The following is a 13,782-nucleotide window of genomic DNA, read 5'->3' on the forward strand; positions in this document are numbered from 1 at the left end:
GCCTTTGTATTAAAAAAAAAAAAAAAAGTCATTCCATTATTTTTTTCTTCTTCAATCTCTTGAAATAAAAAAGAAAAAAAATGAAGCAGTGTCCTGCTTGAGTCTCTCCCCTAGTTTCCGCCCTTGTGGAATACAAGAATTCTCGCTCTTCCTCTCTGCCCTTGGGTGAGATAATCAGCCCACCCACAGACCTAACCTGGGAAAATCAGTGATGCAGGTGGCCAGAGGCCTTTAGGGGAGGGGATGACTCCCCAGAGGGTCCATTTCTGTCCCCTCTAAGGTAACTGTGAAATCACTTAAAAATTATTTTGGACCAAATCATAATTCAGATATAAAACTACTCAGGTGATTGTGTACATTACCTGCTGTGGACTTTGGTTCTCTCTCCCTGCTCTACCCAAGATGATAGCTACTAGCCACATGTGGCCGGTGAGCACTTGAAGTGTGGCTAATCCAAATTGGGATGTGCAATGAGTGTAAAGTCCACAGATTTCAAAGACTTGGTACAAAACAGAAAAGTAAAATACCCCATTAATAATTTTTACATTACATTTTGAAATGTTAACATTTTGGGCGTACTGGGTTAAATAAAATACATTGAAATTAATTTCATCTTTTTAAAATGTGGCTAGAAGTTAAAATTATACATGTCTCATTATATTTCTGGTAGAGTGCTTCTCTAGATTCTAATTCCTTTTCACAACAGTATAAATGTGTTTCACGTCAACTGACCATAACTAGTATTATTTGAACACAACCCTAAAGCTAAAATTAATTCACTTGGACTTCTTTTTTAAATTATTTTGTATATTTCTCCTAATGGTTCCTGCCGATTTCCATTAAGATTTAAATATTTAAGTGTTCCAGTAAGACAATCATGGCTACCTTGAGCATAAAACATCACGTAATCACCGGATAGACCTCTTCAGACAAAGTCAAAACATTTAACTGCTGTGCTATTTAAAAAGCAATTCCCAATCCATATCTTTTATCTCACTATCAGAATATAATATTTCTTCTGGCTATTATGATCTTGGGTATTAGAATTTCACTCCACGCAGCTGAGAAAATATTCAAACCCACATTTCTACTACGAGACTAATGAGGACTGAGCATTCTCCATAAACCAGGAGGAGGGCCACTCACTTGCCTTCTACTGGTTTCCAATGGATGAAATGATGAACATCTGATTAAACTCAGGAATGAACACTGAATTTTTTCTTAAAGGGAAGACAAACATACATTATACCTGACCTCTGAATGTCAGTGGACTTTAGGATGCTTCCCAGCTGTGTTTTCCTAATGGTCAGAAGAGATCAGAATAAGCTGGACTAATTTGATTTAAAAAAAAAAAGACTCCATGGAAATTCATGAACTAGGCAAAACCTCCATTTTCTAGCTCCATGCTACCCAAAGGGTGATCTGTCCACCAGTTTCTAACTGGTCTGCAATAACACAAGTACAGAAATGTAGAGTAAACGTTTGGAAACTTTTAGGGCAATTTGACAAAGTAATTTATGTTGGTTGAATGTAATAAAAATAAAAGCATTTATATTTCGTATGTCTCTTTTTTCTCAAAGATTTCACTTTTATTGACTCTTACAAAAGTTTGTCAGCCCTAAACAAATTATAAATTAAATAAGCTGATCTTTCCTCTCAGAAACACTAATCTAAACCAACTCATCAGAATCCTCAATTTCTGGTCATCTCATTCTACGTTTTTAGGAGTTGACGGGCAGAAGATAACAAAAAAGGAGAAAGGGAGCTGTGACTGCATTTTTAGGAAGGAAAAATCACTACTTTGGAAAGGTTGAGTAAAACAGAACTATTTCTATGACATAGCCAGGATTAGGATCTATAACACTGTAATAATTTTAAATCTACAATTACAATGCCATATTTCTTCAATTATAAAATGCCACAGACTATAAACCACATTGTGATATAATACAATGTTGATGGGTCCTGATTTAAAAAATATTAAATTATATACAAACTAAAGTTCATATGTGGAATGATCACACCTCAACTAAGCAAAAACGTCAAGTATTCCATTATACACACACACCCCGAAATTAAATAGTGTTTTTTTAAAGGCTTCCAAGTTGAAGTTAAAAGCTAAAAATCTCTAGGTGAGTAAGGAGCCCATTAGTAAGCACAAATCACGTGCAAGGTATTCTGAGGAGCAGAAAAATCAAGAGGCAGCCCCTGAAGAATTCACAATCGAGATGGGAAGACAGATGGTACCCAAAATATCAAGGAGTGGAGAGTTAAGCAGCTTAAGCATCAAATGACTCTCACTGGTATTCAGTTACATTCAAGGAAGGAGTTTCAAAATTCCTTCCTTAGCCCTGCACAGCCAATAGAGGGGCTCCTAAGAAGGCTGCATCCTTCCCAGTTTAACCCAAGGTCAAAGGCTTGAGCAAGAAGTCAGGCAGCTGCGCTCCCACCCAGCTGCCAGCAGTAACCAGCTGTTTGTGAGCTCAGGCAGCTACTTCCCCTCTAAGCCTCAGTGTCCTCATCTGTAAAAAGGGTTAATAAGGCATATCCCTCAGGGTTATGGGATGGGTTGGTTTTGTCATTAAAAGATTCAAGGACTTAGGCAAGTTGCAGACTGAAGGGAAGGAGAAACCACAGCCCAGAGGAGAAGGGGATCCTTGCAGAAAGGAGACCTTAGGGGAGATGCTTGCACCCAGGAGCTCTTCCCTCTGACTGGACACTGGCAGGGAGAGCGGAGGGACGCCAGGCAGGCGGCACCTCAGGGACGTCTGTTTTCCATGTGAGACGGGAAGAGTGTTTTCTGTGAAAAGTGGGTGCTGAGGAGGAGGTGGAGTAAAGCAGGTGACAAGTCTGCATGCTTCCTGGAGGACCTGAGCATGTGTGCACCAGTGGCCCCTAAAAGGATGCCACGTGGGAAGAGGGCTGAGCCGAAGTGGCAGGTCATGATGTGAGTGGTCGCCAGTCTCTAATGGTGTCCCAAGAGGGGGCCACGCGGCCTTCATTCTCAAGGGCTCAGGGCGAAGGCATCAGGGAGCTCAGGTTCCTCAAAGGAGCCAAGTAAAGGAGGAAGTGAGAGCAGGGGAGCCTACCAGATGGGAAGGACAAGTAGGAGTTTCGATAGGGAGGTTTCAGTGAGGTCAAAGAGCAGGTGAGGGGGTGCAAAGAGAGGGGTGCAATCAGGGTGAACAGAAAATATCAAGAGGAGCACTATTTCGGGGAAACCACACCTCGCTCAGGGTGTGGTTATGAAAAGTGGAAGGCAAGGCCTTAACAGAGAGCCAGTCAAGGGTCATTTTGGGGGCTGGGTGGTTAATGGGTTCACTTGCAGGGGCACTGCAGCTAACAGCTATGAAGAGAGAGGCTGAGGAGGTGGGAAGGCCCAAGTGCAGAACATCAGCTCCTTGGTGAAGACAGGCATCGGCCAGGAGGGACAGCACATGGTTGAGGCAGACCCAGTGAGCCAAGGCAGGGAGAGGCCCAGCAGGAGGAGGTGATGGACCGGCAGGGAGGGCACCTGCGAGGTGGCAGCAGGGTTAGGTACCCACAGATCCCTCCTCCAGACCCGAGGGCCCTTGGGAGAGGGAGCAGCTCCACAGGAGGCCCACCAGGGCTCAGTGACTAAGGGAAGGCAGAGGCTCTGAAAGCAGCCTGGAATGAAAGTGTTGGGAAATGGAAGTCTGGGCTCGGTTTTCTGATAGAATGCTTAGCCATTAGGCACTACATACTAATGTGCCTCCAGACCTCTGGCTGGTACCACACACACTGGCATAGAAAAGTTTGGCAGAGTGTAGGTTAAAAAGGCTGACAGCAGCCCACCTAAGGGCAGGTGTGGGGAGGAGGTTGCCAGGCAATTCAAGGCACCTGCCAGCTGAGCAGTTCCCTTGAGAAAAGGAATGTGCCCGTGTCAAGCCAGAGAAGCTGGAAGGAAGAACATAACTTACAGAATTAGAAGAAAAGCTGGTAGCTATTATGTTCCTCCCAGGTGCCAGGCAATAGGCACAGCACCTCCACATATCAACACATTAGACAGAGAGAGAATGAATGATGGTTTCCGGTGTCTGTCCTGCCCTTGAACATTCTGATTAAATGAAGAGGAGTACAGAGTAGACTAAACGAGACCTCAGAGACATAGCAACCAAATGCAATGGATATTTGGTATTAAGGCATTTTTAGGTTTAATATTAGTTCATTTATTTTTAGGGATGATAATTACGTTTAAGATCCCCAATCTTTAAAGTTGCATACTGGAATATACACAGATGAAATGCGATGTTGAGGATTTATTTCAAAATAAGTGAGAGGAGAAGGAGGGGTTCTTGAAGAAACAAAATGGGTTGTGTATTAATAATCATTGAAGGTGGGTGGTGGGTACATGGGGGCTCATACTGTTTTTGCTCCTTCTGCAGATGTTTGCAATTTCCAACTAAAAAAGAAAAATAAATGGAAGGCAACACATAAAGGTGTAGTACATTGCTTTAACCTAATTGTGTTAGTATGATGACACTGCTGCAACCCACTTGAAGCCCTGAAAATGTGTTTAAATGATGAAAACACTTAAGGTTTAAAGGCAGATCGATGGTTCCATAGGGATAGAGTCTAAGTTTTCTAAAGAAGCAAGGCCAGCTGGCTGTACATACATGCAGTCACGCTTGAGAAGGTCTAGGGACTACATCTGCCCAAACAGTGTGTCACCTTGACATCAAAGTTCGGCACCTTCCCCTCTGATGACATTCAGTAGGTCTGACTGATTCACAGGCATGATAGGCAACAGACTCCTGTCATGCTTTGCTGCCCAGTTGAGGAATCCAGCAATGGAAAGGTGTCAAGTGTCAGGCCCATCTCCCGAGCACCCTTGGTATGACTGGCATCTCCATTTTAAAACCACTAGAGGAATGGCAATAAGCTGGCTAAGGAAAATAGGTAATCCCTGCTCTAAAGTTAACAGCCTGATACTGTTGATTTGATCATCTCCAACTACCCTCACTTCTGAGACCCACATCATGACCATATTGAGCACAGCTGTGTTGGAAAGTGACTCTCAAGAAATGAGTCAAAGAGACCCAAACACTACTCCTCCCCACACACATACATCCTTCCACCACCAAAATCAGGACATCTTACACGCTCTCTCTTTGGGGAGGATTGGTTTAAGCCACTGGTTCTCAGCCAGGGGTGATTTTGCCCTCCAGGGGACATTTGACATTGTCTGGAGACATTTTTGGTAGCCACGAGTGGGTTAGGGTGCTACTGGCATCTGATTATTAGCAGTCAAGGACACCGCTCAGCATGTTCCAATGCATAGGACTGCCCCACACAAAGAATTATCTGGCCTAAATGTCAATAGGCTGAAGTTGAGAAGACCTGGCTTAAGCAAGTAAAATTAAGGGCTAAGGGAATATTCCGACTTGTTCAAAGAGAGAGAGAAATGACATTGCCTTTTATAAGTGCTTTATTTATATATTTCTACCAATATTCTTTAACCAGATGTGGTATTTGACGCTATGCCCTCTGGTGTAGCTTCTATTTTGTCCACTAACATGAGGGCCCAGACACTTGAGAAACCTCAACCGCCAAGACCAATATTTGCTTTTTTCCAACGGCCATGTTTACCCAAGATTATTCTGCTCTTGGTGAACTGGAAACCAACAGGCTATTGACACACTTGGAAGAGAGCCAAGAAATAGTCTAGCACCCTTTCCCATGGGTGGCAAACGGGGAATGTGGCCAAGGAGACCAATCTCTAAAAACCACCTAAACTTTTGGATGCAACCACTTTGAAACCACTTTGGAAACACATTCATATCAACAGAGCAATTCTGTTAACATTTTCAACAGCAATAAAGTGTCTTGAGAAGAGGAAAGAAAAGGGCAGTGATGTAAGGAAAACCACATGGAGGAGGAAAGTAAAGAAAGAAGAGAGAGAAGAATTATCGCCAAAGGATTTACCAGTGCTTAGACCTGAAGAAGGCAGAAAGGAAAACAATCTCACATGTAATTACTGCTCCATCAATTGTAGTTGTAAAGCCAGGGGAGACTATCCTTAGCTTGATTATTAACCCTGAATATAACCCACAACCACCCTCCACAATAACCAATAACTTGTCATTTGAATTCTACTGTTTACATACACGTGTGCATGTTTATATAAAAAATAATTCTCGTAACTGAAATCAGCTGCACCTATCCTACACGATCACTCTCACGTGCCACAGAGCTTCTGTTTTTCATAGCCATTCACCTTTACCACAAAAATTTTACTGTAGCTACAATTACTACCACCAAGTTCACCTGCTTACACAGGAAGCAAAGAGATTTCTGACTAAAGACTGTACCAACCTCACATGTGAACTCCAAATGCTATCCCTTTGAGAAAGTCTGGGCACCAAAGTATGCCTGGGATGGCAATCCTAATGTCCTGGCAATCCTGGGCACCAAAAGCTTGGGCTAACGCCTGCCTCTGGTGGGAACTTCCTCAATTTCCCAGTTTCTCCTAGAAAGGAGCTAAGGTGCTAGACCCAGAAGGTCAGGCCAGAGGTCCCCTTCCCCGAGTGTCTGGGACTCTGGGGTACAGAAAGCAATATCAGAGCAGACCCTTTGGTCCTCCCCTGTCTTAATCCCTGGAGCCTATGAATATCACCTGATTTGGAAAAAGAGTGTATATCTAGACGTGGATATTGAGGATGTTGAGATGAGACCATCCCGGATTACACATGTAAGCCCTAAATCCAATGCAAAGTGTCCTTATAAGAGCCAGAAGGGAAGACACAGAGAGAATAGAAGACCACATGAAGGCAGAGGTGGATGTTTGGAGTGAGGTAGCCATAAGGAAGAGAGGCCTGAAGGCACCAAAAGCTGGAAGAGGTGAGGAATGATTCTCCCCTAGAGCCTTCGGAAGGAGCATGGCTCTGCCAACATCCTAATTTTGGACTTCCAACCTCAAGAACTTTAAGAAAATAAATTTCTGTTCTTGTGAATGAAGGGTAGCAAAATACGCACCCCCCCCCCACCCCTACCGCCATCACAATATGCACTTTGGTATAATAATTATTTTAAGCTGTAGGCAAGTGAAAAACAGCAAATGCGGGGAGAACTTTCTCTGAACTCCCCTTCTCTGCCTAAAGATAAATCTTCCAAAAGAAACTCAATTTTCATCAATCCCCTCCCCCAGGAGTTCCATCAACCAGAAAAGATTGACTCCTCTCAGGACAGGAGACTAGAAGTCGATACCACACCCAGACAAAGTTTGTCACAAACTATCATAACTCCCACCTATTCTTCAAAGGGCCCATTCATCTTCCCTAAAAATCACTCTCTCGAGGCCTACATCTCCCTCCCTTTTCCCTATTAAGATGGCATTTAAGTCTGAATTCTAAAGCTATTTCCTAGCATTACTCATTTTTACCCCATTTATATCTCCCATGAAACACGTATGTTTATAAACTTGCTTTTCTCTTGTGAAAGAGGGGTCTCAGCTAAGAAGTCAGACGAGTAGAGAAAATATTTTTCCTCCCCTCCGTAAGCCACCCAGTTTGTGCTCATTTGTTAAGGCAGCCCTGGGATATTACTGCATGGTCTAACACTGGGCCTGTCCAGCCTCAGCATCTCAGACTGGCCAGGTCAGGGGACACCTGGGCATCTTCCAGGTGCTCCTTCCCACAGTCCCTGAAGAGCTTAGCAGGGTGGGGCTGGGGATATGTCTCCAGCCCTGAAACCCCAGGCCAAAGATGTTTTCCAAAGGATGAGCTCTGGGGCAAGATCAAGGAAGTGTTCCCATCTGTCACTGGGCAGAGCCCCACCCAAAGAAACAAATCCTTCCCCAAGGTCTGTGACACCAACGACCCCAACACCTCGTGGGCCCTCTGATAAGGGGCTGCTGCCATCAATCTTTTTGCTGACGTTTACTGAGGTCTTCCCATGGGCCACACACTGTGCTTTCAACAATGTTAAGAGGTAACTACCTAATCTGAGTTTTGTTTTTATCACTTTTAGCCTTCATATATAGGACTGAAAAAAATTGTTTAGTGTTGCACCTAAAAAGAGACTGCCCCCATCAGCATGCCTCTTGAGGAGTTTGCCCAGGTCACTCAGCCAGTCCAGTCGGTGGAGGAGCCAGAACCATGATGGAGAGTGACTCCAGAGCCCACGTCTTCAGCCCTGGCCCTCACTCCACTCTGCTTCTACTCAGAGCCAGGAGGTTTGTCCCCTCCCCTCTAGCACGCTCCCTGCCAGGCCTGCCCTGCCTCAGCCCCACTGTAGCCAGAGCCTCATGCCTGGCCTAGGCCTCAGCCACTGCCCACCCATTTCCCCTAACCCCCAAACCTTATGGAGCTTAATTAAACAATCATTAGGTACACAAAATGCTCACACTCCGGATGAGGGGCCGGAGAACTCAATTCAACAGGGGACAGTGACATTTAAGTAAACAGTTACATTGTAAACACTGCAGGGGACAAGAAAAGAGCAAAATCCTGAGGTCCTAAACCAAACATGTCATCTTCAGCTACAAACCCACTCTGGCTCTTGCCAAAGTTAATGATTCCCCATAAAGGCACACATCTCAAGCAAGGTGCTGTCACTCCATCAGAAATGCCATCGCCCTGGGGAGGTGTTATGGGCTGACTGATCTGACTCCAACCTCTTTCCGCTCCAATCCAGCCTTCACCACGGTTCCGGCATCTCTAGGACAGAAAGCTTTACGACCTTTTCAGCCAATGCTTTCTTTCAGGGAAGCACTCTCACAACGCGTTTCACACACCTTTAAGAACCAATAATCACAATGCTGGCCATCTATCATCAAGGAATAACCTTAGATGCAGAAAAGCTCTCAAATATAAAGATGCAAAACATTCATTCTTTATGCTAATAAGAACTTGGAGACAACTTGATGATCCAAAAGAATGGGCTAAGTTAAATGTGTTTCATTCTCTCAGTTGGATATTACATGGCTGGAAAAATGATGTTTATGAGAACCTGAGAAAATATACTAAGTGGAAAAAACAGAAAGCAAAATTGTACTTATAGCACGATCACATCTATGTCAACTCAAGAAATAAAGCAACCAACCCCATGGGAGGAAAATCTGACAGGAAGATTAGTCAAAATACAAATTTTTCCTGAGTGGTGGGGCTATGAGTGTTTATTTCTCCCTATTTTACTTTATAATTTTTTATACATTTTCTATGACGAATATGTATTGAATTAGAGTAGAGGAAAAACAAACTTCATATTTAAGAAAAAAAAGATCAAGGCTCCCATGGCTGCCCATTGCTGCAGAGATTTCTAGAGCGACATATGGGACCCTTTGCAAGTACGTGCTTACTTCCTCCTCAGCTTCCACAGCCACTGCCCCTCCACTCCATGCACCCCACCTTCTGGCCACATTTAATTCCTTCATATTCTAGCATCTGCACCCTCCACCTCAGTACTTTTACACGCGTTGGTGTGCCCCTCCCTTCTTCTCTCTCCCGCTGGGAGGCAGTTTCCAAGAGGGCATGGGATTCATCTTTCTGGAGTCCCTTCTGTAACCCCCATGCCTAGCAAAGTCTCTGCCACATCGTAAGGTGCAATAGATGTCTGCTGAAGGAAGAAACAGAGAAGCATGAAGACCTGCTCACATGTAGCCTCCTCTCTAGCATTTCTCCTGGCCTCCAGCCTCTCCTGGCCCCCTCCATTCCACCAGGAGTTACCTGTTTATACCTGTTTTCACAGAACACAACACATACCTGATCTAACAGAACATTTACATGTTATATTTTAGTTATTTCTAGACCAGATTAGCAGCAACCACACCAGATAGATAATGAACACTGATGCTTGAGAGTTTACGTGAGTTATCTTCCTTTTCCTCACAACAACCATAAGAGGTAGCTATTATCATCCTCATTGCACAGATGAAGAAACTGAGGCTTAAAGAGGTCAAGGAACACACTCAATCCCACAGCTAGGAAGCAGCAGGGCTGACTCCAAAGTTTAGGACTTGACAATCTTTTGCTGGGGCCAAAAGCCAGTCTGTATATCCTCTGCAGTGGACTGTCAACTTCTTGTGGGCAGGAAATACATTCTGCTACTCTTTGAAAGCTGGCCAACACTGCAGCGCATAGCGGACATTCCAATCCTTGCTGATTTGAATCGCAGGAGGATGGCAATAATGTGGACTACTCTGATTCATTAGGTGAGATAACCCTAGACCCACCCAGCTGGAAGTTTAAAGGGTCTGCCCGGTAAAGCAAGGGTAATCAAAACAGGTTCAAGTTCATTCAGATTAACAAATGGCTATGTAAGGAATTTAAGGGTCCAGCTGTTGCCAGAGAGCGCCCCTCAAGCAATCCAGAAGCACTTAATTAAGAAGTGGTATGTTAATTGTTGCTCTTAAATATCCCTTAGCATAGATTCCCTAAGGCCCTCTATTGGGCAATAACGTCTTACATTCATGTCACAGATCATATTTCAAAAAGCTCTTTTAGGCAGTCTAGTGCAATTTATTATGTAGGTACTTTAATGTTTTCAAATTTTCCCTATAATTCTTTAAGTTAGGTGACTTCCCACCATTCCTTTACTACTGAAATTTTTTACTGTACCAAAAGAATGATATAAATGCTTCTCAAAACGATATTTATAAACTTTACTCACCCCTGGCAAGTCAGGGGGGAGAGTCTGTGCCCTGAGCGTTAGCTGGGACACCACACAGCCTGCAGACCCGCCGTGTTTTAACACTTATTAACAGCTTGTCTGGGATTGCTGCTGGTGAATCTCTAGCACAAATTAGCAGATCTTACATGTCCCCCTCCTCCTTGGGGCTAATTGCACAGGGGACAAGGGGATATTTATATAAGCATTTCTGAGAACATGTGTGTCATTTGGGGGAGTGCGGGCTCTTACATAGCAGGAGAAAATTAATGTGCTCAGGAAAAACAACACAGAAGTGTGATTTGTGAACAAGAAACCTATAAGGTAAATAATACGGGAAGGGACTAACCTGAGCATAACCTGCAGGGGTGGCAGAACTTTCTCATCCACATCTAAAATCTTCATAGTGTGTGGATTGAAATAAGGTTGCCCCCACCACGAGAAGAGGCCAACACAGCCGGTCCCAGTGACGATTCTGACTGTCCGTCCTGTCACCTGCAAGACCAGCCTCTCAACCCTACAAAGCAGCCAGAAACCTGGCTGCCTGACTCCTATCAGTAGATGACTTCCATCAAGCCTACAGGAGCCTGTCTTAAATGGGGAAAAGCCCACCAGACAAGGCCTCTGAAGGCCCAAGACTGAGTCACCGTCCTGCCCCATACAAGCCGTGTGGCTATGCCTTCTGAGCCTCCGAGTCTCCATTTCTCATCTGCAAAATAGCACATGCACTGCTTTTAGCCCCAACCCTTGACAACAGGAGGACACGTGCAATAATTTTAAAAGATAAGACACCACCACTGAGGATATGCATACTGTCATGTTTTTAAAAAATTAAATGCCCCTTATGGACTAATTTATTGGCTCAATGAATAGGAATGTGCATGTGGCACTGGGCTAGTCCCTGGGGAACACAGGAAGGAGTAAGGCCAGGCCTCCGCTGCAGAACCATACCCCTAGTCCGGGGGAAGGAAGGACACATGAACAAATGACTACAATAAAATGTGATGTGCACAGGGGGTAATCATCCAAAGTGTTCTGGGAGACGCTGGTAAGGGAACTTGAAGGAATCACAGAAGGCCAGGAGACCCGACTCTGGCAGGATGACAGAAGCCGTGCCTTACATGGGAGAGGGACATCATAATGTAAAGCAGCAGCAGGAAAATGAGTGGGAGCATTCCAGGAGGGCCAGACAAGGCAGGACCAGGAGGAGGGAGGCGCAATCAGGGAGGCAGGCAGGGGTGGGCACCACCGCCTGTGTTACTGCATTTCAGCCTCACTCTTCTGCTGTAACCATAACAAATCCCAAGTTAACAGTGAGGGCCACAACCCACAGACACCAGGAGGTGGGCAGTCGACTGTCTCAGCGACCCCTTGCCACACAGTTATTGCACTCCGGCGTGTCGAAGTTAAACAAGAGGTAAGGCAGCAAGACACAGGGGTAAGAACAAACCAAAATGGTTTAAAGAAAAAAATTTTTTTAATATCATAAGTAGACAAGGCTATAATAGTAACATTTATCTGGTATGGGGCATAAATTGGCTCTAGAGAAAAATAAAATTAGAACATTAGAGTTAGTTCAAGAGAAGATAATTTCCCCCAAACTGTTCAAGTGCACCTGTTAGGTGCCAGGTATCAGGCATCTGAAGATGAAGAAGCTAGTCCTTGACCTCAAGGAGCCTGTAAGCTAAAAAGAAAAGGAAGTGAAGGCTTCATTTAACAGCGGGTGATAAGAGCTAACAGGGTGAACACAGGGTGCTGTGGGGCATCTAACAGAAACCAGAGCCAGGAGGAGGGACGAGTAGGGGGAGCTTTCTCCAGGGAGAGGATATTTAATTCTGGAGCCTGAGAAGAAAGGAGAGAAAGGGGGAAGGGGCAGGATACTGCAAGAGGGAGCAGTAAGGACAGAGTTTCGGAGGCAGCAGGAACCGGGCACTTCAGGGAACCCTCAAGAGACTGGAAAGCCTGAGCCCAGGGCGTCGGGAATGTTCTGGAAGGAGATGAGGTGGGAGTGGTGATCTGAAGACTGAGGACAGTGGCAGGCTACTGGTCATGGTCACAGAGAATAATGCCCCTTTTCGCAAGAAAAGATTTTTTACCCCAACATCATCTTCAATATAAAGTGCCTGGCTCATTAGTGCTTGGAAATGTCGGCAATCGTTACTGGAATGTCAGAACACTGCATGCACTTTCTGTTCAGTAATGCAGGAGAAGGGTGGAGAATTTAGCCACAAGACTCCCTAAAGGACCTTAACATAAGGTAAACTCACCTGTAAAATGGTCCCATGGCAGAGACCCTAATGAAGCATGACAATTATTCCACACAGGCTCTCAGCTCCTCTGGCGAAAGCATTAACTGTTATGGAAAGGGCTGGAGGAAAGCGGACACACCCGCTGAGGAGGGGCCTCAGTGGGGTGTGTTACATTCCTTTGAAAACGGGCCCCTGCTATAATTTGTGTAATCAGACCAGAGATTGGACTGCAGAACTCTGCTTCCCATTTATTACAATATCACACTCCTGCCCAGGAAACCCCACCCCAGCTTTTGTTTGGAATTCTTTTCCTTGATTAGGTGTAAGCCCTATTATTCCCACCAATCAAAAATAAAACATGGGTCTGATGAAGCTGCAGCATGCGGCACAGTCAGAAACTGACTTCCATGAATCGGGCTAGCTCATTCTTTTCTTCTGTCTCGTTTTAAAATGATGACTTCTTTTTCATTTCCTATTCTGTGGAGGAAGAGTGGGAAGCAGGGACATTTTGTACAAATAGAAAGGCAAAAGGCAAATCATTTTTGCTCTCTGGAAAGAGTCATGCAAGCCCAGGAGAACACTCTCCAGGCTGTGCACACAGCCCCTCACTGCCTCCTGGAGCCAACGCTCGGCTGCCGCTCTGCACACTCAGCTAGTGGGAAGGGGTGAAGGAGGCCTCAGAGCCCCATCTTTGCAAACGCTGCTCTCCATGGAGCTGCTCCCACTGCCTCCTGGCAGCAATGGCAGTGCTGCACTGAGATGGCTATCTGGCTGCCTTCCTATGCAATTCAGCTCAATCCAATCCCAAAGAAGGGCTGAGGAGCAGGGCAGAAGCCATTATCCAGACAGCAGGAAGACTTATTCTCCAGGATAGTTGATAATTCTTACAATGAAAGATAGAGGTTAC

General features: G+C 44.9%; 1 protein-coding gene across 11 annotated transcripts in view; it reads right to left on the reverse strand.

Moving 5' to 3' along the window:
• Window positions 1–13,782, reverse strand: part of TLN2 (talin 2) — a 418,570-nt gene that overhangs the window by 257,766 nt on the left and 147,022 nt on the right. For 3 of the 11 annotated variants that reach the window (XM_070578534.1, XM_070578518.1, XM_070578490.1), the window contains exon 1: window positions 12,894–13,012. The exons of the other annotated variants lie outside the window; for them this stretch is intronic. The gene's annotated coding sequence lies outside the window, so the exon portion shown is untranslated. Of the gene's footprint in view, window positions 1–12,893; window positions 13,013–13,782 lie in introns of those variants that run through there. 11 annotated transcript variants of the gene reach the window in all.

Source organism: Equus przewalskii, chromosome 1 (assembly GCF_037783145.1).
Source record: "Equus przewalskii isolate Varuska chromosome 1, EquPr2, whole genome shotgun sequence".
NCBI lineage: Eukaryota > Metazoa > Chordata > Mammalia > Perissodactyla > Equidae > Equus > Equus przewalskii.